The 25,387-nt window shown below is 42.1% G+C and overlaps 1 protein-coding gene across 1 annotated transcript in view; it reads right to left on the bottom strand.

The window, feature by feature from the left end:
* LOC112552066 (ninjurin-1-like) overlaps positions 1-25,387 on the bottom strand; it is a 411,278-nt gene that overhangs the window by 358,117 nt on the left and 27,774 nt on the right. The window contains exons 2-3 of the mRNA XM_025216542.1: positions 22,999-23,102; positions 22,003-22,064 (exon numbers count right to left, since the gene is read on the bottom strand). The gene's annotated coding sequence lies outside the window, so the exon portion shown is untranslated. The remainder of the gene's footprint in view (positions 1-22,002; positions 22,065-22,998; positions 23,103-25,387) is intronic.

The raw sequence follows: 25,387 nt of genomic DNA, 5'->3' as shown, positions 1-25,387 counted from the left end.
AAAAATAGGTTGAGACAGAAGATGAAGAGTAAGAATAAATCACTAATTTTCATTATAGAAAAAAGTTAGCAACACAATGCAACGATATTCCATTGCAGGTTAGCAACATGGTACAACAGTCATCCACTGCAAGATTTTAGCAGATGTTATAACAACTAATTAGTTAGGCAGTGGAATGAATACTCAAGCGTCAAAAAGCACATACTTAGCCAAGACAAGGAAAAGAATATTAAAAACTCAAAAATGACAGGTGAATAAGCAGTAAATTGACCAATGAAAGGCATGAACACACAGTTTGGATGTAGTGTTGGGCTCTAAACGATCTGTAACCACTCAGTGAAAAGACCATCATGGTTCATTCTTTTAAACACTGGGCTCAATGTACAGGCAAAACAAAACGGTGTAGGTACTCATCACTTATAAAAATTAGACCAACTGGGTAAAACACTTAGGGAATATAGAGAAGATTTTCTAACTGCATTTGGACCAACTCCATCTCCAGTCTAGTCACCATCTTTCAGACAGATGGACTTCATAGACCTATTCTTTTTGATAGAAAATTCTAACACAACTTAATTCTCCCCCTCTGCTAAAAAGAGAAGGAAAAACAGTGCTAGACCATTGTTTGGAGGAAGCAAGTGAGATGCATTGTATACCCCCCCAAAAATTAATGATTCCAGATTAAGTCAGTATCTAAGCATCGGGGGGGGGGGGGGGGGAGGGATGTGACTACAATAGCACAAAAAGTACTGACGTGGAAGAGGGTTCTTAGTTCTGTGAAAGGGATAGCTGCAGCAAAGAGTGATGCAATAGCTCTCCTAGAAAAGATGCCTTTTATAGGTATGTGAGACCTTCTGCATAATTTAAACATGGCAGAGATATCTTTTAGAGTGAATGTTTGGTTTATGTACCTTTACAATGCCTCTAAATATAAGAAAACTATATATTGCCATCCTCACAGTTTGTCATATTGTTATAAACAAAGTATTTATGGCAAATGGTTCCCTGGGAGGCTTAGTATATTGCTACATATGAAATAGTTAGTCAAAAGGACAATTAATTTCTGTCCTTTCTCTATAAACATAGCTTTTTTTGTCTGGTTGGTCTAGATAGCTCAGTATTCTTAAAGGGTAGATAAATATTTTTTTAAATGCAGGGCAAATATCAGGGACATATTAAAATGCCTGCCACTTTGCCAGAGAAAGAAAATAAATAGCTCATACGGTAGTTTGTTGGTCTGCAGTACAGCAGGTAGGTGAAAATGTGGCAAGAGACAACAACAATAAAGCCTCTCTCTGTTCGGTGGTGAGGTCTGTTATTTATATATTTTATTTCCTTGTTTACATCTCCTTCTCCACAGAGGCATCAAATAGAAAGATGCCCTTAACAGGTCCATCCAGGGAAAGGGAGCAGAACCGAAAAGAAAGTTTTCTGCACTGCAGAATTCTCAGCCCTCACCCATATTAAGATGTGCATGATTCCCTCTGAGACAGTTCCTGTGCATACAAGCAAGCAGACTCCTACTTGTTTGGTAGAGAATTACTCAACTAGCTGAGGAGTGGAAGATTGGAAAATGAACTATGTTTTACTTACACCTCCAGCTACCAACTGTAAATTCACAAGATGCAATGTCCATTATAAGTCGGCACTGCCTGAAATTCTAATATTTCAATATTTTTGAGTTGCACTTCTTATTCATCTGTGATAGACTTAGAATGCCGGCAACATGGAAACAACTGACGATATCAATGCAGCAAGGAGGCAGACAGGAAAAGATAGCATTGCAGCAGACACTGATGTGCGGCTGGACTGTCAGCAAAGTATTTGAACAATGGGAGATACACGTGAAACAAAGCGAAAAGTTCACAGCCATGACAAATGTTTGAATGCTAGAATTTGGGTGCTGACCCATTTGTAATATCTGCAATGATATGGTGGAGGTACCATGGCAGTAGGATGAATAATGACTACCAAACTGAAAGCAAGGATGGTGCTTTCCAGTCACTAGCAGCAAATACTGCAAGCTGTAACTGGGTACGTCTACATCTTTATGAATGTGCTGTAATTATAGTGCATTAAGTTTAGTACCTGTAATAAATAGGTACTAACTTAATGCACTGTAATCAGCACTACTGCACATTAGTGCAGGTGAATGCTTTTTGTGCGACACAATGTGCATTGGACTAAATCTACCGTACGTTAACACGGTTTTTTGTCACCTGTGCTACTGTGCAGTAGAATTAGTCCAATGGGCATTAGGTGTGTTGTGTAGACGTGCCCACTGAGTACTTTCACACCTTTTCCTTCCAACAATGCCTACTTAAGCCAGTATCAGTATATTCTCAGGCTTAATCATGCCACTGTTGCTTACCTCTAATTCAGAGGTTGGCAATATTATCCTCATTGGAGATTAGGCCACACCAAACTATAGTTCCTTGAACACTGTGGTGAGAAAGCCTTAGTTCAACATGAACTCCACTGCAGGTCGCAGGAAGACTGATACAGATAAGGTCTGATGAATCTAAATCTATGCAGTTCCTTAAAAGGTTGGAAGCCACAATGCTAAGGGGCTGGCTGACCGTTGGGCAGCAAATTTGTTATTCACCCCATCATGATTTGAACTTTAAGCAATATTTTACAATAAAGCTCAAGATAACCAAAGCTCAAATCACTATCACACAATTCATTTTAAAAGACATGCTCTCAAAGTCATGTCGATGGTAACTATTTGCTTGGAGGGAAACCGATCCACCTAAACTTCCCCATTCAAAGTTTCTTATATCCTCATCTCCAACAGACTGCTGTTCAAGCACCTCTAATCAAAGAGCTTAAAATCACCCCCAACAGGATATCAATATGAAAAACACCATCACTGACAATTTATCAATATATAACAATTTGTAGATTAACTGTTATTAACCAAAGAAAGAAAATATATTTGTCTCTTTCTTATATTGTTAATGGCTCCACTCCTACATTAAGAAATTTAGTCAATAGAGTTGATGTACAATTTTCTCCCAACATATTGGTAACAATTCACTTAAAGTAGTCACAATATTCAAGAAACTGCTACAGTAAATCTTCATTTTAGTACTGCAAGGCCAACTCTTCTCACTTTTATATTTAACAATCTGTTCCAGCATCTAGATGCAGCTCAGCTGATATCTGCACTGCACATGCATAGGGAAACTCTTATATCCTACATGGTACAATAGGGTCACATGGGATATCAGGATGGTATGCTATCAGGACAAATAGTGTCATATCATTAACACATTTCACTGAGATTCCATGCTATTGAGGTATCCCAGGTTGGACCTCTATTGGTATCTGTCAGTCTCTTCTCATTCAGTTATAATTCAAGGCTCACTGTTTCTGTATACATTGTTCTTTTAGGTCTATACTTTTGATATTTTTACTACCCTACCTCCACTCTCATTCTTAAGCTCATTTAAAGCTATAGTTCATTCCTTCCTTGCTGCAAAATTAACATAGGCTCAGAGTTGTTTAAAAGGAAAAATTACTTTTTTCCTAAAAAAAGTAAGTTATTTCATGGTAAAAAAATTAAAGGTTGAAATTAAAGTGAAGCATTTCAAAATTATTAAAAAGAGGTATTTTGACTGGCCCAAACTGAATCTTCTCTGGCAGATTACCAGTTCAAGAAAAAAACAAAACAATGGATGTATCTTCATTCAAGATGGGGAAAAAGAAAGTCAACTCTATATAACCCTCAGACGGGAATGCCTTACTAGGTGTCATGATGATGCAGGGATCTTGGCTTTCCCTGATAACAAGTCATAAATTTTCTGCTAAAAATAAATAAATAAATAAATAAATAAATAAAATCACAAATTCTCTAATAAACCCCCCAAAAGCCATGATTAAAATTAAAGGCTCTCCCCAGCCCTCCGCCCTGCTGGTGCTCCTCACACCCCACCTGGAGCCCCTAGTCCTGCTTGTGCCTCTCACTCCCCCCCCGTGGCCCCCACAGCTTTGCTGGTGCCCCTTTCCCCCAGCCACAGCCCTGCTCCCCCAACCCTGCCAGGAGGGGGTCCCAGAGCTATGGACCCAGGGCCGCGGCCCCTTGCCCCTGCTGCAGACTCAGGTGGGGCAGCTCTCCACCACCGCGCCCGCTCCCGGAGGGCAGGGCAGACCCATGTCACCCAGCTCTGTGTGCAGGGCAAGCACAGGCTGCAGGCTCCTGCCCTGCTTCCTCTCCCCAGGGCTTCGTAGCCCAGCCGGCACGACCCAGCGCAGCAGGGAGCAGAGGAGCCGTGTGGAGAAGCTGCTCGCTCCGCACTGCCCGGCGCCGTGCCTCCGTGTGCAAGGCTGCAGCGAGAGCAACAGTGCAGGGCTGAGCCCCTCAAAGCAGCAGCAGGCGCAGGTGGCCAGCCTGGAGGGAGCTCATTGCAAACGCTGCAGGTTTCTCTGGTAAAATGAGAACTCTGCGTTTGCCTTTGGTAAAAGATAAAATCTGTGGTTTATTCTGTTTTTCCATGGGAAACGGAAAACCCGGATCCCTGAATTGATTCAAATTTCTCAATGGTTTCTAAGAAAGCAAACAGACATGGAAAGCATATTCATCTGTATAACATCTCTTCCTATCCTTTTACCAGTACCAATGGGATATTGTGTGTGACATGAAGGGAAAGACTTTGATTTGCATGACAGTACTCCCTAGGTGTCCCAGAAGTACAGTACAACACAAAGGTCTTGCATGGCTTGCTTATTCAAACAGAAGTGGTATGGATATTACAAATAGATATATTACCCATCTGCCATTCCTACTTGATGCATTTAGGGACTTGTTGTAATATCTCCCTGTTGCCTGCATCCCTTTTTCCGGTTTTATCAAAGGTATTGAGATATTAAAAAATAAAGACACAGCATAACTTTTTTTGTATGTGTACCAAGGTTTCATGGGTTTCACTTGACATTTTCATTTGGCAATTTGTCACATCCATAATTATTTGCACATTTGCAGTAAGGAACCCATTCATAATGCTTAAGTCACAGATCAGAGGCTTAAATGCATAAAACAAAATCTGTTCATCCAATCAAATTATAAAATTATAAATGAAAGTGCAAAGAAACACAGCATGTTCCTCATCTTTGAAGAATGCAGTTAAGAGTCAGAGATAAACTTTCCTTATCTCTGTAATAAAATGTAGGGAGAACTCTGTGTCACCGGCAAATAAGGTCTCAGGGATTATTGTTAAAAATGACAAAAAATTGTGAAAATCATATATCACCAATGATAACACTTAGAAATTTTGTAGGAACTAGAGTAATTTTAGTCAAATCATCATAATTACAAAGAATAGTAAAAATATGATCCAATTCATTTATCATCTTAAATGCATGTGGCATAGGATACACAGTAGTAGAGTCAAAATGCAGTTTAAAAGATTCAGAGCGTGTCTACATGTGCATTTAAGCATGCCTAAATTTAAGGTGCATTAGCTTAATGTGCATTAAGTGGGCTTGGGCAGATGTCTACATGATTAGCCCAAAATCACCATTTTAAAAGCATATTAAGGTCACACGTATAGATAAGCACCCTAATGCACCTTAAATTTAGGCTAATGTGCCTTAAAGTTCCTTGTGTAGATGTGCCCTCAAAACACTAATTGTGTTCCTTGCGAAGTAGATTTCCACACCAGCACTTTTTTTTTTTTTTTTTTTAAATATTTGTTACAAAAGTCTTTTGCTCAGCCAAACCAAGCAGCTTTTTTCTTGGGCTGGCTCCAAATGCTGTTAAAGTTGTGCATCACTGAGGTTAATAGTGATGTAAAAGGGCTCGTGCATTTTATAATGAGATGTACTTATGTATCATCTTGGGGCACCGTTAAAGCACTGGTGAGTATTCTTATCTGCTATTGCCTGGTAAAAAGAAAATTCAGAGAGCTAGTCACTGGTTGAAGTATATAGTTTGATAGGGCTTTGAAGCAGAAACCATGAATTCAGTCTTCCAAGTCCTCCGGGGGTGGATGGAGGGAGTGACTACTTCCTGCTTATGCGAGCCTTCTCATTGGATTCACTAGGATTGTGTGTGTGAATAAGAGGTTTAAGGATCAAATCCTCACCATCAGTGAACCTCTTTCATATTCTGGAAGGCATGCAACTGGCCACACCAGTCTGAGTTCATGACATTTGCGTTCTCACCACCTGAATGCTTTGACCCCTAAAATATCTTCAGGAGTTATTACACGGCTGTTTATTCCCCACAAAAATGAGTAAAAATATAAAATTTGTTTTTATGTTAGGTGAACACCCTACTTACTGAACTTTTAGGCTGACAATATATATAGCACATGAACTAGGTTGTCCCCCACCTTCCCCTCCTTTCTTTCTTCTAGCTTTTGCTTCTGTTGCACAGTAAATTAACGCTGGAATAGGGATATGACCCAGGGAAAATTTATAAAGAAAAACCTCTCTCTAGAAGTCTTCCCTTGCTGCTCAGCTGTCAGTAACTGAGGCTGAACTTACCCTTTGCATGTGGACATTTAGAAAATTTCCCAGGTGTGCTCAGTGGATACCAATACTACACTTAAGATTCCGATTGGCCCATAGCATTAGCAAGCAAGAACTGTAGTATTTCTGTGTATGACAAATATAAGGTACTTTGCAAATCTCATTACCCATTACAAAGAAGGTGCCTCTGTGAGCCTAAAAGGTGTTGTTTCTATTGGGTCAGAAGTTGAAGGAAATCAACATACCAGCTCATAAAGCATGTGCAGGTATCTAAAGAATGCTTCACTGGGACTTCCTCTTTAAGATCTATGCCCAGGTAAGTAACAGAATTTCTCTCCCTGCCCAGTGCAACATACACTTGGTTTTTATGAGAATTATCATGTTTCCCTTTGTCTTATTTCATTCATATACTCCAAATCCTACTCCTGTATGCTAGGTAAACATTTTTCTCCTCATAATATCTAACTGCCTCTCAACTTTTAATATGCAATTAACTGTATGTCTGATAGGTATGGAAGTTCTGTTCTTTTCATTTCATATATAAAGGTGTGAGGTACAGAGGCTAAGTGAATTCTCTGAAGTGACACAGGAAATACATGGTGAAGCAGACAATTCAACCCCAGTCCTGGGCTACTGCCCTAACCACTGCACTGTCCTTTTCCTGAAAGTAGAGGTTACACAATTATTGTCAAAGGTTAGATAGGATTGAATCCACTACTCTCTGCATGTAAAAAAGGACCTTCCTGTTACATCTCCAAGGCTAGGGACAGACATTCAAAAAGCTAGAGCCTAAATTGATTCAATCTTTGCAAGTTAGTCTAACCTGCAAGGATTGAACCAATTTGCAAGTCAACAGACATTCATGTTTAATTCTGGAAATGCAGGCACATGCCCGCAGTGGCTCAGGCTAGAAGCCGAGGGGCAGTACAGCAGCCCTCCCTTCCCTTTGCAGCAGCCACAAGGCTGGCATGTGGCCAGGCCCCTGCAGGGGCTAAGTATGATCGGGGAGGGGTTTGAACCTCCACCCTGCCCTGTAAGGACCCCAGCTGGGGTATGCCTAGAGGGGTGAGGTGGGGAAGCAGCCCTTGCCAGGCTTGTCCCCCAAGGCCAGACACTGGCTGGGGGAGGGCCTCAGGCAAATCAGGGACAGGAGACCCCAGTCAGCTTTCCCCTCTGCTCTTGCTTCGGTGGCAGAAGGCCTGGCCAGAGCTGGCTGCCATAGCCCAGCTATCTGCCCAGGGCTGGGGCAGCAGGCTGAGTCAAGGTGGCCTGCAGGTGCTGCTGAAAGTGGAGGCAGAGAAGCAGTCTGGCCTGGGGCTACAGGGGCTGCATGACCAAATTACTCCTGGCTGTCCATGCCCAAGATGGGTGGGGCCGTTGTGGAGCCCCAGCCAGATGGGAAGGGCCCCACAGGGCCAGCCCATAGGGGCAGGGCCCTTCCTAGCCTGTTGTGGCCATGTGACAACCTGGTCCAGAGGCATGAGTGGGGCTTGGCTGAGGAGCGGGCTTCCTGGACAAGCTAAGGGGCACTGGTGGGCTCCAAGGCTGGTAGCTGCTGCCAGGCCCTCTGTCCTGTGCAGCATCCAGGGCTGCTGGCACACAGCCAGCTGTGGGCTGGCCAGGGCCAGGGGGGCTGTTCTGCCCCCCTTGCCTCCAGTTTCACTGCTGCAGCTGCACCGTGCTGCTCTGGGTCAGAGGGACCCGGGAAACTTCAGTCCCCATGGCTTCTGCCCAGCACGTAGAGTTCCAGCTCCCAGACACTTTGGAAGGCAGAAAGCATCTGGGTGTAAAGCATCCGGGAGCTGAAACCAGAGCTCCACGAGCTAGGCAGAAGCCGCCAGGCTGAAGCTCCCCCACCACACCCTCCTCCCCCACCATCACCCGGAGTGGCACAACAGTGGCAGAAGTGGGATGGGGTGGAGCCACTGGAGAAGAGGGGAAGCTGGCTTGGCCTGGCAGAGCTGTTTTTCTCCCGTCACCTCCAGCTGCAGCTCCTACCGCACCACACAGCACTGGTTGGGGCAGGGGGAACTTTTTTCAGCCCAGCAGCTTCAGCCCAGCTCATGGAGCTCCGTTTCCAGCTCCCAGACACTTTCCATGGGCTCCACTCACAGGGGCTGCTTATCGCTTCAGGTGGGCAGAGCAGGTTGAAAGTAGCTGGAGCTCCCCGAGCTGGGTTGAGACCACTGGGTTGAAGGAAGTTCCCCCTGCCCTGAGCGATGCCTTGCAGTGTGGCAGGAGCAGGAGCTGCAGCTGGACGCGACAGGAGAAAAACAGCTTTGCTAGGCCTGGTGGCTTCTGTCTAGGACGTGGAGCTCCGGTTGCAGCTCCCAGATGCCTTCCACCCAGACACCTTCCACGGCATCCAGGAGTTGCAGCCTGGGTTCCACAATGGGCAGAAGCTTCTTGCCCCCCTCCCCACCCAGAGCAGCCTGGCATGGCCACAGCAGTGGCAGCTGGAAGGAAGGGAGGCAGAATAGCACCCCCAGCCCCAGCCAGCCCACAGGTAGTTATGTGCCTGTAGCCCCAGGTGCTGCGCAGAACAGGGGGCACAGCGGTGGCTGTTGGGCTTGGGGACCACCGGCATCTCTGAGCTGGCCCAGGAAGCCTGATCTTCAGCCAGCCTCTGTCTGTACTGCTGAGCCGGGCTGTCACAGCAGGCTGGGAAGGGCCCTGCCCCCATGAGCTGGCCCCACGGGGCCCTTTCCAGCTGGCTGGGGCTCCATGACAGCCCCACCCAGTTTGGACACAGGGAGTTATGCAGCCTCTGCAGCCCCAGCCTGAGCTGCAGCCTGCTGGGAAAGGCCCAGCCCTGGATGCATCCTCTGCCTCCGTCGTCATCTCAAACCAGTTTTGGCCATTTTCAAACTGGTTTATTTGCACTGAAGTTCTGTTCTGTTACAGGTTTAAACCAGTTTCTGATCACTTAAACTAGTCTATGTGTAACTTCTGTCCGTAGCATAAGTCACTGCTTTCTTTCTATTTTCTTAGTACTAAAACTGTACGAGCCCCCACTTCACTGTCTACTACTCGTCTCCAAGATGGGCAGATTAAAGAAGATGAGGCCATGTCTGGGTGCAGGAAGCAACTAACTTAGGTTAACACAGAGAATTTTTCAAAAAGTCTCTAAAAACACTGACAAGAAAATGACTTCTGCCCGAGGCAAGGATGGTGTTTGCAGAATCTCCTTAATCACCACTTCACCTCTCCATATTTCGCTGTACAAAAGTATTCCATTCATGAGAACAGCTGTATGTGACAGGAGATAGATTTAGAAATTCGAGTCACATCAAACCAGCCCAGTGAAGCAACATTGCTTGGACACGTAGTGTACCTATTTTAACACCATGTAAATTCACAAAAATTGGGTCCTAATTTAAACCAGGTTTATGCCAATGTCTGCAGGCAGAAAGCCAGGTACAAGAATCTCAAGGCAGAAAGGGCATGGATGGTGAAGTTTCAATGCTAAGCAGCTCCGCTACCAATGAGAAATGAAAGTTACAGATGGATGTTTCTCTTATCACCACAGGTGTGATGGTACTCCCTTGCAGTTAGGAAATGAAATCACCATTTATCATCATTTGCAGCAAAGGTTTGCACTAGACCAAAACTAATAATAAAAATTAAAATTAAAAATAAGAATAAGAATAAGAATTGCTGCTATTATTATTATTATTCAGAACAGTGGCAGGATTTTGGTATAATCAAACGAAAGAAACTGGCTAACTCAGCTAACGGAGCATATGGCAAACCCAGCAAGTACTAGGCAGACTGATCAGTTTTCTTCACCTCCCTTTCACAGGCTGGAAACAAACACCAAGTCTTTTTTCACAAGGGTCTTTGCAATAGCTACTGTAATCTTTTTCTGAGACCAATTTTTATCAGCCTAAATGAATAAAGTATGAGTGGAGAGGCAATCTGTATGAATAAAACTGTTTTTGAAACACTGAAATGTCTACCACCATTTTAAAAATCAGATTTGAACTGGGGGGTTTCAGCACACGTCTCCCGTGACATGAAATTTAAAAAGAGTGACAAATGAAAATGGAGTGTTTGGGGCTCCTGACTGTCCTCTTACAAGTGAGAATCAGGAGCAATAGCATATAGATGGGTGGTCGAAGTGGGAGAGGCCTCTTTAATGGAACCAGGGGAGTGACTCTCCCACATCTTCCCCTCAGCCTCCCTGCAGTGGCTCCAGTTCTAGCATCAGGAGGGGCAGAGAAGCAATGGCAGTGCACAGTGTAGGAGAAACAGCCAGAGATTCATTGATGCAGGGAAATAGGTGATTTTTTTTTGCTGCTGAAAAAAATCAGTGTTTAAATGGCTATTTGACATGTGTTGGCAGAAAAACAAGAAACAAAAAAGAAGGTGACCCCACCAGAAGCAGCAAGCCTCTTGCTACTGCTCCTGCCCAGGGCACGGTACTGGCCAGTTATGTCTGCAGCCAGGAGCACCTTGATTGAAAATCATTGAATTTCTATACCACTTTTACAACACTGGTATAAATGAGGAGAAAAAGATACCAGGCCACAGCCCAAAAATAGCGTAATGAAAATAAACTATTTAAGACTTTACTGTTCAATCAATAGACAAAGTAAAACAAGACACAAGTGACTATTTTGCAGATGTCTGCAGGCTATTTCTTCACATTACTCTGCACTGAATATACCTGCACAGGACTGATGTGGGAAGAGAGAAAAAGACCATCTCACCGAAGGCTACAAAACCCCTTTTGCCTCCCTAGTTATTACAATACAGTATGAATTAGCAAAGCCTGCTTTTGAAAAAAGAGCTCAGTAACAATTGTTGTACTGAGTAGAACAGTTCTGGCAATTATCAGGATTTATATTCTAATTAGGGATCTACCCAAGTTGCGATTGCATGGATTTCACAGAAATTGCGAAATCAGATTACTTCTGTGAAATCTGCAGGGAAGGGGAAGAGAGGAGAGGGGAACTTACTAAAATAAAATGCTGGCTCCCCAGTGGGGTCAGCATTTCTTCCTGCCACACAGCCTAGCTGAAGGGGGCTGCCAGCACAGGCAGGATAGCTGCTGCCCCCAATTGGCCGAGGGGGCCGCCTATCATGTGGCCCCACCCCTCTCAAATTAGCAGTGAGGGGGTGAGGCCGCATGATGGACAGCTCTCTCCACCAATCAGTGGTGGGCAGTAGGGCCACCAGGGCCCCTCAGCCAGAGGTGGGAGGGTCTCTGCCATGATAAGCCTTAAAAAGTGATGGCCAGCCCTACAGTCTGCCTGCAAAAATTGGTCAGTCGCCACCTTGAGTTGGGTAATCCCCCCAATTATAATTCACAAGGCAGTATAATGACAGTACCATAAACAATATCATTTTTAATGCTTCTAACGGAAAATTTGTGCAGTCGACAGTTGGGTAATCACCAATGGCAGCTCTTACAAGTTAAATTGAGAAGGATAATTATTTGGCTGTCATGCTCTGCAATCCTGGCAGTGGGGTTATGCGATTCAAGTGACAAAACATACCTGCTAGCTAGAGGGAAGCAGGAATTTTCTTCTTTTTTTGTACAAACATTAGCAGTAAGGGTAAGATTCACTTTCCATGAAATCTGGCTCAAGGTGCAAGAGATGAAATCCTGGAAGTGGGGCTGTAGGTTCCTCATATTCCCTGCTCCAACCAGGGGGGCTGCAGCTCAAGCTGGTTTTTCCATACCATAAACCTGGTGCATTTTTGCCACTCAATTCTCATGAGCCTTTCTTCCGTGGTCCTGACGCTGGCTTGCTCCACCATAACCTTCGAGGTGGCAACGTGGCCTTCTGTGATCTACAGGCTTTGAGGGGGCTATGGGTCCACAGTCTCACTCCGTGGCTGATGAAAGTCTTTCAGTGCACATCCAGTTACAGCCACTTGATTCCAGCTTCCTTGCCATAGTTCTTGGCTATGAACTCTATTCAATGTTCACAGAAGCACTGACTCAACTAACTTACAACCTTAATACTGGGGCCCTCCCTCCTGTCCCAGTAACTTAATCTTGTCCCCTCTTGTTAATGATTTCCTCTGCCTTACAAATTCACACCACGAGTGACACGGGACTGCTGAATTAAGCAGAAAAGGACTCACTCACATATGCCTTTTTAGAAATCTCTCTTTGCTTAAGATGGTACAGAAAATGCACAGAACTGTGAACAATAAGAACATAACATAAAAAAAATGCTATTTGTTAGACCAGACCATAGGTTCGTCTAGCTCAATGTCTCATCTCACATAGTGTCAGACTGGATGCTGAAGGGAAGGGCAAGCAGAGCACACCTAGAAGGCTGCATATTCTGCTCCACTCCCACTAAAGGTTCCAGCATTTAGAAATACCTGTCACTCCCTGCCTCAGTTTCCTCATGACTCTTCAGCCTAAATCTTTAAGATTTGCTTGGAATCTTCTTTGTTTGATTACTTTTCCTTTGAATGCATCTCCTTCCTGATTTTCCAAGTGAAAGAACTGCTCTGACAGTTTCTTTGATGGACTTTACCTGACAAAAGCTTGGTATCAGCCTCCCAGTCAACTGATCAGTTTGCCCAACAACCAGTTCACCTGGCATTTCTGGCCAGAAGCCAGTTCTCATTGCCCCATTAAAAAGAGACGACCAATATTCAATGATATTATTGTGACCTTGCGCTACAATTCCTCAAAACTTCCAAAGACAGTGGTTAGGAGGCTGCAGAGAAAGTAGAGGACGGCAACAAAAACTCCAACAGAATTCATAAGCTTTACATACCATGTTCTCCAAACAGGTACACCCCTCATCTCCAGATCACTTCAAAAGTCTGAACAAGTCTGGGTCAAGGATCACCACCCCAATACACTCCACATACTACTTTACTTCACAAGTTAGCCCATTGGTTGAGTAACGCAGAATGTAGCTCTCACCGATTGTGAATAAATGTATGCAACAGCTACCAATTAACCAATTCCTTTAATCAAACCTTTTTAACTAGCTGTATTATAGCATTATTATAAACAGCCTGACAATTCACAGGTGTCTATTCAGTAGAACATTGAAAATAATCTGCTATTTCCATTACTTCAAAGTGCTCTATGAAATCAGATTATATAATGTCTAATAAGCTAAATGTTGATCTCTGTGATATAATATCAATCATATTTTGTCCAACCTGAAAGCTTTTGCTGAAAAATTATGATGTTTAAGCTACTTTCTATTTATTCCTTGGATGACAATTGACATTATGTATTACTGCAGCAGTGAGAATGACATTCCATTTTCTCTCTCATGCAAAGGGCATTTCCAAATATTAGGAGCTTCTGTATGCCAGAAATGTCAAAATTACCAGCACCCTCAGTTTGGAATTAACAGCACCAGCAAGGGCAGGACAGAAAAAGTACAAAGTATATTTTGCCTCATTCCAAGCATTCTTAAATCCATAATATTGTAACTCACCTTACATTTTTAAACATAAATCAATAACTTTACTTAGATGGGAATACAAGAGATGATCAGAGTAAGAAAAATCTCATAAAGGGACAAAAATAAAGACATTAAATAAAAACATAGTATTAAATACAGTTTTTGTGCTGGCCACAGTCTCAAGTGACAGAGATAACCTGCACATCTGCTTAGGACTGCAGGGGTGGCAAGGAAAACTGACTGAAAGCAAGCTGATTTGGTAAGTGTATAGTGGAGGGGGTGGGAGAAAATAATAGTTAATTGGTAGCCACAGTACTGGAAGTGGGTAAAGTTATGAGCATGAGGGTAGGTATAAAGGCAGCTGCTGGAATTAGGAACCTGCTACAAAACTAAGCCTTGCACCTGTGCAGAGAAAACGAAAGGCAAGTGCAGGTTAAGTGTGCTTCACAAACAGCTGTAAAACCAGTTCACCCTAGAGTAGGATGCACAGCCTGGCGCCCCACAGTAGTGAGGCCAACCAGCACACAAGCCTCATAGGAGTTATTTCATACAGTTCGCATCTACCTGAGACACTACTGTGCAGTGGTTACTGCGAATTTATGTAGTCCTTGTTTATATAAAAATCACTTGTAACTTGTGAAGTTTTTACAAGTACTAAATAAATGCACAGTAACCCGAGTCATTACGCAGTAGTGCTGGTAAATGCCTTTTTTACAACAATTTTTGCTATGCAATGCTACTGCACAGTACTATCAGGCTACTGTGCAGTCAGCATCTCGTGTAGATGTGTCCACATTGTACCTAACAGTGCTTTTGAAGAGTTGCAACATTATATTAAGGGTCTTTTCTTTTCTATCTTTTTTTTTTTAAACCAGAGGGCAGCTGTTAAGCCAAAGGTGAAATGTGATGGGAGAAAGAGAACACCAATCCCACATGTCAGGTGGGCAGATGGCCCAGTCTTATGGATGGCTTGCTGAATGCAGAACATTTATATTTACACTAAGTTGTCCACCCAATCTCTGCCTTCAGTTAGACGAGGCCTGAATCACCTACGTCTTGGCATATTTTTTCCTTCCTCAATAGAGTCCTCAATGGGACTGAATGAGTTCAGCTGTAGTGTTCAGCCAAGGCATTAAGTTCTGGGCAACAACTAATTGATGCTATAATATTAAATAGTCCCCTTAAGCACAGCAGATAAAAAAGCGCATCTTAGTTGATTCCTTTTCAACTTTTTTTGTAAAGCAATTTAATTCCCACTGGCACCATTTTGTATTTCAATACCTTCTTGATTGAAGGTGAACAGATTTATACATTCCAATTAAGATTTTTTTCTTCTTTAATGAAGAGTTTTTAGTTGTGTAGCACTGACTGACAATGACCTGGCTATTCAGCTCAAGAAAGAGTTGTTCTTAGCAAAAAAATTACATTGATTTATAGTTCTAATCAATACACGAACACAATGCTGTCAATAAAGCCATAAGGCTGCCCATCAATCCTTGGTGGGCTTCCCCAGGAAAATCTATGACAAGATAATTAATTAGCTCAGATTTTTCAGCATCAGCTGTTCAGATTAAAGAATTTGTTTTTCTGTCATGTTGGCCACTATACAGTGGTAGGCACATCAAAGTAGGTGTTAATATTTCTATTAGGGTATCTTTTGGAAGTCAGCCTTAATTATTGTAGATTAAATCTTTCTAATCCTCACAAATAAAAGAAGGATTAAAATGTGCTGAATCAGGAACTGACAGAAGAGTTAAAAGATACAATATATTATAGTTGTGTCATAATGCTTACTCTCTTTAATAATGGAAATTAATTAAGAACAGGATATTAAAAAAAGGAAGCAAAATGATGCAACGCAAAAGGTGAAAAAGGAATTTTCAGAAACGTGACATAGCTTGTCAAGTAAATTCTGAGCATGATATCTTTATATTCTTGAAGATTTTCAAATTAGCATTTTTTCATTGGGTCCGAACTATTTACCAATTTTTCCATTTAATGCAAAACAAACAAAAGACTATGGCTACCACTGAGTACAAACAAACCATTTGAAAAAAAAAGTCTGTTACACAAAATTTTAATTCCATATGTATATAATTTTGAAGATTTGAAAGCATTTTAAATGTTCTTTTATTAGTCTGAATTGAATGATTTCCAGATATCGGATGAATAGTGAGGCAAGCAACACTATTACTACACTTAGTGTCATGTTCTTTTCTTATATTTGAGCAAAGACTTGATTTACAACGAATCCAAGATGTATAGATAGCCAATCTCAGCTTCAAGCACATAAAATGAAGCGAGTATTACAGGATTAAACAACAATAAGAATAAATCAGCCACAAATCGAATGCTCTCTACACTGTTGTAGACTATTGAAGGCAATTTCCTGTTTATTATAAACCATGCCATGATTTGAGTGTGCATTATCTCTTGCAACAATTTGACAAAATCATTTTAAAACACATTTTGAATCGTCTCTAGCAAATGAATCTGACAAGCATTGAAGCAAGAATGATCTTGGTACTGTTTCAACTCACTTGCTGAGCTGCATAACTAGCAAAAAAGACAAAGACACTGAAATTTCTTTTTTAAACAACTGAGTTGTCTCATCAAAGACGACTTGTAGTGTTTAATAAGATATCATATAGTCCAGGAAAAAAAAAAAAACAAACCTCCCTCAAGTTTACATTTAAATTTTGCTAAGGTTTGCTATTTTTAAAGTAATTAATTGAAATCAAAACAAAAACAAAAAAATAACCCCCCCCCCCACACACACACACAGCATGCATTCAAGTTTATGGGATTTATTGCAGGAAAAACAAATATAGAAAAAAAAAATCAGACTGGAAAGGATCTCAGTACTTCATATAAACAGAGATGATCCTGACTTGAATTAAACCTCTCTCAAATAATTGTTGTTTAAGTGAAGAGTATACAGACTTCTGATGAAAGAGACTCCACAACTTTTCTAGGCAATCTGTTTCAGTGTTTAACTGCCCTCATAGTTAGAATATTCTTCGTAATATCTCATCCAAATTGGGAGATTTAAATCACATTATTTGTTTTGCCTGCAATAGACATATAGAGAACAATGGATTACCATCTTTTTAATATCACCATTTTTGTTGTTAAAGACCTTTTACTGAATTCTCCCCTTTCCCCTTATCTTCTGTTCTCTAAACTAGACCATGCCAGCTCTTCCAACCTTTCAGGCCAAGAGTTAAGAAAATTCAAGACAGTAAGAAAATCCATAGTTCCATTAGGGAAGATTTAGTTATAAAGGCCATAAACCACTTTTGTCATCCAACAGCTTGTGGAGATTAAAAAGAAACTTGTATTGGCAAGTTATTAAATAATATGCCATTATTAGTTCTCTCTCTCCTTTCTTTATTATACCTGGCATTAGTCACTCTCAGAGAGAAGATGCATCATTAGAGAAACTGTTGTTCTAATCTACAACTATTTTGTATTCCTAAAGTCCCTCCTAGCAGAACTGTATAAAAGAGATAGAGCAATAAAACCCATAAAAGGATACTAGAAACAAGCTCCCCCGTTGATATTGAATAATATTGTTAATGGTTTAATAACATAATATTGATATTGATAATGGTTTGCATAAGAATTGGGCTTCAATTATATTGTACTACCATCATGAAAAAGTCAGCAAGAAATTCATTTGGACATCACCATCCTGAGGACTATCAAAATAATATTGCTGGAAGTGACAGCTAGGGAAACTCATACTGCATTATTTCAGGATTAGATAATAACCCTTTCACTAAAACAAGAGGAAAACCATTTTAGAAGTTTTAGGGATAGATGAACCAAGATGACAGCCATATCTTGTGACAGAATTTTATGCAGAACTCCCAGGGATGCCAACGGGTGACTTTTAAAGGGCAAGATGGCAGGCAAGGGACAAACCCAAAATTCTCAGAGGGCCTTGCAAGTTGGAATAGCTTAATTTTAACTCAACTTGAGGCATCTACAAATTAAATAGCTAAATCATTAATAACTTTAAGATAATTGAAACTACATTTTCTACAAACTGAAATGTAATATTTTCTTGCATATAACATGCCCCAAAATAAGACACGCACCTCATCTTGGGGGTAAAGCAGAATGAAGTGAGATGGGGAGAAAAGATTTTTCCAGTCATAGATGAATTCTGATTGCAGGGGATTCTGACAGCATGGCCGAATCCTGATTAAGCACTTGCTCAAACAAAAGCTAGTATTAACCCTCTCAGAGCCACTGCTGAATTGGCAGCAGCTGCTGACTGCTCAGCCAAAAGCTACCACCAATTCTGCTGTGCTCTGAGGCTAGCAGGGACCATTTTACAGCATCTCCATGCTTCCATTCTCCCATCCCAGGATAGAAAATAAGCTTCCCCACTTAAAATTTGCACCCCAGTTTTGGAGTGCTGATTTTTGGGAAAAAACCGTGTGGTTTGCAAATAAATATGGTATATTTGATCTGCTACCCTAAGGATGTAGGGACTTTGCAGGGAAGGCAGAAGTGGGGGGGGAGCCCGCACATAATGCAGCGGAGGGGTATGCCTGGGCGCTCAGGTGCACAGCTGCGCTGGTAAGGCCTGTGGGGTGTTCAGATCCCAGCCACTTACAAGTTGGACACCTCTGTGCTAGGCTAATTTGGTTCAGTACTTGGATGGGAGTCTCAATGCAGAAGTGAAACATCATTAGCAACAGATGGCATACTTCCTAGGGCTGTGTGAAGCTTTGGTCCCCGATTCAATGGAGATGTGGCCCGATTTGGTGGCTGAATCTCAACTGAATCAGGAGACCCTTTAAATCTCTCCAAATCAAATCAGAGAGAGATTCTGAAAGATTTGGAGATTTGGACACAGACACAGCTTTAAATGTTTTTTCTACGTACCTCTAGGTAGCAGGCGACTCGTGAATGCTGTGATGCTGGGGTACATGGAGTGTCCCATAGGAGTGTGGGGGGCTCCCCAGCACACTCCTGCATCTGGGGGGGCACCCGGGGTCCCCCCCACAGCTGATTGCCCAGCCCAGGCAGCGTGGGCGGGCCCCCCCAGTGCACTCCCTAGTGGACCCAGAAGTGGACCAGAAGCATTTAAAACATTTAAAGCTGTGTCTATGGCTGAGTCACTGATTCTCTAAATCAGCATTAAATCTTCAAATTCGGATTCAGACAAATCTAATCAGGCACAGTGATCTGAATCAACTAATTGAATCACTGTCCCCGTTTCAGGCTGAATCCGAATCAAATAAGGCCCACTTTGCACACCCCTAATGCTTCCTTTCTGTCAGGAACTGGTACCTCAGCTCCTCATTGGCAAGCACTTTGTTGTTATCTTCCAGATAACAATACTTTAGGATGTAAAAACTAACTCATGGTCTTCAAAATATATCCTACCACCCAAACTCCACCTGTAATGGCAAAAGTACTTTTTCCTTCATGCATTTGATCTGTTGATATTGTTAAAACATTCTATATAATATCATATATGCATTTAAAGATTTGTCAGTGTAGGTGCCACACACAAGAATGATAAGCTCCAATATATATTTTAGCAGAACTGTTTCCCTTGTTCTGAGTTCTGTGGAAATTGAGTTTTCTAGATTGTTTCCCTGTGAAAGGGAAACAGAGCATCCTGCCCTCAATTTTTAAGGAAATATTTTTGCTAACTAAAATCCTGTAGAGTGTTACACTGTCAAGAATGCTCCGTCTCAAACTGTGGCAAGCTTTATTTTGGGTGAGGCTGACAACAATTTTAGTAACTGCTTCCACACATCATCCCCCGTCCCCCCATAGTCAATTTTTTTTTTTAATTTATTTTTTTAACTAGGATCTTGAAGCATGCCCAATATTATCTGGAGAGTCCATTATGTTTACAAAGCAGCGGTGAGATGTGCTCCTCCTCTTCTCAAGAGAAGAACTTTGGGTTTTGAATGAGCTGCTGCTTTTGTATGCTATCCATTGTCAGCCTCCACCTTCACTGTTATTTACCACATTTCACCCTAAATGTTCATTACTCTGATTAAAGGCAAAGTATGCGTGGTATATACCATCCATTCACAAAGTTTATAAAGCACCAGGGGATGCATTTGGATGAAAACCATCACAGAAATGTAAGATAATCAGACACAAACAGCCCCTAATGCCACAGAGAGATAAAACGCTCATTTAAAAATTAGAAATGAAGACTGAACATAGCAAAATAAATATAAAAAAAATAAATAAATAAATAAATAAATCAAGAAGTTGCATTATTGTGAGGTAGAGCTGCAAAAGTTCTTGGTAAATAAAATGAATCAAAGTTTCTAAAGAGGTGGCAACACAAACTACCTACTGTGAAGTACATAGCAAATATAGACGTTATATATGGAAAAAGCAAATAGTGGAAGAATAAGAAATTCAGATGCCATATACCAAATTTAAGGAACATGAAATGACTGACAGACAGACAGACAGACAGAATCCAGTACAGAAAACTCTTAAGACAACAAAAATGTTTAAAAAATTGCAGCAGCAACCAACAGCTGACAAAGAGAGAACCAAAGGTGACAAAGTAAAGCAGTCCTGTGGAAATGCTGTATTATTAAATGATGAAGAATATATTACACAAGTAAGGGAATAGGAGAAGCTGGATATGATACAAGTTGTAGCAGGCCACAAGTAGCTATCTCTCTAAACAAATCTCTAAATGAGAATTTTTCTACGTTCAGATCTCTTCTAATTTATTATATGGGCATTTCAGCTACTACAAGCTGAAAATGATTTAATGAAGTGTATCCGTAGTATAGACCGACAGAAGCTGTTAAAATAGTAATGTTAAAAAGAACAAAGCTAATGAAAAACTCTCTTTTAACTGAAATTTGGAAGTTTGTGGGGGGGTTTATTTATAGCGGGGTGATGTAACAAGTGTGTTGCTATACTCCCACCTAGTGGTGAGGCCGTTTTGAATAAAGATGGCTGACTAAGCAAGCGTCTGTGATGGCTCATAAATACAGTCTTTTTGGTAAAAAAAAGAACATTCATTCAACGTGGAACATGGCATCTAAAGAATTAAACAGTTTAACCTTGTCAGTTCAGTGATCTTGATCTAACTCTACAGGAAGGGCCGCTACTAAAAATACATTTCCTCTCTTGCAGTTGGGTAAATAGCTGCTCTGCATATTATAATGACACACTTTAGCATTTGTAAATATGTTGATGATACTCTAGACTGCCATGCTAGAGACAGGCAACTTCCAGTACTGTTGTTTGCTCCTTTCAACATTAGCAGAACCCACGCATGAGAAAGTACTTTTTGGTGCTTAATAGCAAATGTTGCTGAACACCTAAGGAGCAAGAAGGAACCCTGTATAGTTTGAAAGAGAAGGGCCTCTGTTAAATCCAAAGACTAGGAGAGGGAAAGAAAAGGGAGAAGAGGGCTGGCTATAAGCACTATGTTCATTAAATCCCTAGCTGAACCTACTAGAGATGGCTCATTTGCAATGCATGCAAACTAAACTGCTGAGTGCAGTTTGTAATCCCCTGGGGAAAAGAAAAAACTCTGAAATACTCATACAGCCATAGCATAAAGCACAGACAGCAAATGTGTGCACATTTGCATCTCAAGGTCCCAGATGCAGAAGGGAACCCCAAGGAATGAAAACATTATCTCAGCATGAATCCCTGTGGATAAAGTATCAACTCCTATCTTGTAAGGAGACAAACCTGTGTGCAAATGGTAAAAATCCATTCTTAAAGAATCACTTTTGGATAATACACTTAAGGGAGACGTGAAGCAGTGCTGGAGTCGCCGTGTAAATGCACAGAACAAAGGAAACGTTAAATTATTGCTGTGGTAGTGACTTAATGCCAGCTCTGCTAAACTTACAATGGTTTCAGGTGCCAAAGCAGGTGAAATACAGCAACACTGAAAAATTCTGTCTACAAAGCGGACAATAATACATGTATAGGCACATATACAGGCACCCCAAAATCTGCAGCCACAGTTACTTTGGAGGACAGGATGAAGCATGCATGTTTTCTTTGCACGAAGTGCAGATCTGCTCTGGAAATCACGTATCAGCAGTAGGGATTCTTAATCTGTAAACCGCTCAACAGTCATAAAAGGCATGTATAGCAATTTACTTACCTATGAGACTGCAGAGGCATGAAATACGCTTTAAACTCTCCTTCTTTAGCTGCAATCAACATCTACCATGTAGGATAAAGAGGGAAGGACCATTTAACTCTCCTTGATACTTAGCTGGCTTGAGGACAGTTTTGGTGTCTGCTCAAACTGTATACAACTTCAAGGGCACAATTCATTGCCACCTGCTGGTAGGGGATTGACAGAGTATATCATGGCCTGCCCTGTCATAGCTGCCTTGGCATGCCTTTCATGCCAAAAAACTGCTGGGAGATGGCTCTGCATCAGTGAGGATCTTCTCCAGTGGTGGAGTTTCATCTTCTACTGGCCCCATTACACTACAGAAGCAAGAAAAATAACTGGACCAGAGCCAGCTGGCTTAATCCCACAGCCTGGTCCCCTCCTCAGATTTTTACTGAGCATATATTCCTTGCGCAAAGTGCGATTTACAAGTTTAAAATTTCATATATGCATTCAACCATGGTCTGTTATTCTCTCCTCTCATTCTCCTCCCCTTCCTTCTTCCACTGCCCTTAGGCAGAGGAACATTCAGAAAACATGCCTTAATTTGATTGGTACTGGACTCTTGAAACTACCCTGTGTTGATTCAAGGAAGAAATCCAACATTTTCATTCTTCTTTTGCTGCCTCTGCCTAAGCATCTTACAAAGAGGCCTCGTGAAAACTCCAGGTCTTATTTTCCTGTTTAGAGTCCATAGAAACTTATTACAATAACCTTGATTAAAGTGCCAGCTAGGAGAGTAATTGCAGGGTTTTTAATTTTATTGTATCAGTTTGCTGGTGTAATGGATGTAGCAATAGAGTTACAGAACTTTTAATTCAATTTTTAAAAGATTCTATTTAAAAAAGGAAAACCATCTACTATTGCCAACCTCCCCCCCCACCCTCGCACCCACCCACACATGCAAAATGGAGAACAACCCTGCTTGTTGATGAGACAGACCCCCAATAAAAGTAGTGATTGATGCATCTTACTTACCACAGCTCTTGGAAAAGTACTCTACTGACTCCACTGTGTATCGTTAAGCAGAACTCTTCTGAACAGCTTTTTATTGGCATTCCATCCATAAGGACCCAAAATGCCTGAAATAAGAAGTTGTTTTAGCATGGAGTTAAAGCAAAAAGGATGACGACAATTTTACAGTTAATAAGGTTTATTCGTTCCATCTGTAACATCCTAGCTTAATGAAGTAACAGTAATACTATCTCCACCAGGATTTTTAGCTTTGTATTTGCTGCTTAAATTACTGTACATTTCACAGAAGATGTGATGGGGAGGATGCATGGGGAATATCATAGGGCCTCGGGATGCCATTTTTTGTTCTACTAATGAGGAGATCTAATCATGCTTGGAGTATCTGTCTGACAAGTAGAATAAACCTAACTATCCTTAAACAAAGTGTAAGCATTTCCTCCAGAAAAATTTACAGCTCATGAACATTTAGGCCTGAGCAAAGCAAGTCTATGCCTTTCTCTTCCTGGTTGGATAAGATCGAGTGGACAAAAGAGGCAGGGGCGTAGCTCTCTATAATCAAGGAAACATACGTGTCCCTGCAAGCTGAAACTGGCGCCCAGGGTGGACAACTGGAGACCCTCTGGGTGAAAATCCGCGGGGAACACGGCACAGGGGACACAATGGTGGGAGTCTATTACAAAACTCCTACCCAGGATCAAGCGCTTGACCAGGAGTTCCCCAGGGAATTGGCCAAGGCTGCACGGTCCCGGTCCATGGTTGTCATGGGAGACATCAACTACCCAGACATCTCGTGGGAAGAGCACTCAGCCAAAACCGAATGGTCACAAAGTTCTCTCACGTGTGTGGATGACCTCTCTCTCTGACGCAAGAAGTCTACAGGCCGACGAGAAGTAAAGCACCACTCAACCTGGTACTGGCAATGGGGGATGACCTTATCAGCGATTCCCCCCCTAATGATAGAAGGGAAGCTGGCTAACTGTGACCATGAGCTTATCACCTTCACCATCTGCCATAAAGCCGACAAGTCAGTCAGCAATACAGAAGTCCTCGACTTCAGGAAACCCGCAGCATGCTTATAGGCTCAGCAGTGCTACACTGGCTAGCACTTTGGATGAAAGGGCCTTGGGGGCCATGATTGACCACAAAATGAACATGAGCCTTCAATGTGATGTTGCAGCTAGTAAAGCAAGCAAAACGCTGGCTTGCATCCATAGATGCTTCTTAAGCAAATCCCAGGACATCATTCTCCCATTGTATCGGCTTTGGTGAGGCCGGAGCTGGAGTACTTCATCCAGTTTTGGGCTCCACAATTCAAAAGGGATGTGGAGAAGCTTGAGAGAGTCTACAGGAGAGCCATGCGCATGATCAGAGGTCAGGAAAACAGACCTTGCGATGAGAGACCGAGAGCTATGGAACTTTTCAGCCTGGAAAAGCGCAGACTCAGGGCTGATCTGGTGGCCACCTATAAGTTTATCAGGGGTGCTCACCAGGATCTGGGGGAATGTCTCTTCACCAGAGCACCCCGAGGGATGACAAGATTGAATAGTCACAAACTCCATGACCATTTTAGGCTGGACATAAGGAAGAACTTCTTTACTGTTCGAGCCCCCAAAGTTTGGAATAGACTGCTGCCGAGGGTGGTTCAAGCACCTACCTAGACATCCAAATATCTCTCAAAGGCATTCAATCTTGCTGGGCTTCTGTGACCCCAGCTGACTTCCTGCCCCTGGGGCAGGGGGCTGGACTTGATGATCTTCTGAGGTCCCTTCCAGCCCTAATGTCTATGAATCTAACGGGGTGGGGGGGCTACCAAATCAAGGAAGGCCTATTTAGAGTCCAGGAAGTAGCCAATCCTCAGAGTCAGTTTGTAATTCAGGGAGGGTAAAAGAAAACTAAAGAAAATGTATACCGTGATGGTGAAATTATGTTTTTGAAGGATTCCATTACCTTTCTCATGATGAAAAGCACCCCATTTTTTTTATGAATAACCCCACTAAATTCTATTAGGGCAATTCACCCAAGTAAGGTATAAGTAACTGTGTACCTCAGTGATAGCAGAATAAAATAATAACCTGATATGTATGTGGGGCAGAACAGTTTTCTGATTAGGAAGGACTTTTCTGCCAAAAACAAAACCAAAAACAAACAAAAAAGCCTGTCCATGGGGTACCGTCACAACCCCAAGTTATTCCCTGCTGCCTGTCTAAATGAACAGGTCGCGGTTGGACCTGGGATAACTCCCTATCCCTGCAAGCCTCAGCTCTACTACCCTTATACCAGACCTCATCGCTGCAGCAAGGGGATCTCTGCCAGCTCCAGGTCATTTCTCTTTGGGCTGTAAAAGAAAGGTTAGGTCCCCTTTCCATAGATGGGCTAGCCTGGAATACCACCC

This window comes from Alligator sinensis, unplaced genomic scaffold (genome assembly GCF_000455745.1).
Source record: "Alligator sinensis unplaced genomic scaffold, ASM45574v1 scaffold170_1, whole genome shotgun sequence".
NCBI lineage: Eukaryota > Metazoa > Chordata > Crocodylia > Alligatoridae > Alligator > Alligator sinensis.
Note: the sequence above shows the minus strand (reverse complement) of the source record. Positions and strands in the feature narration are given on the sequence as shown.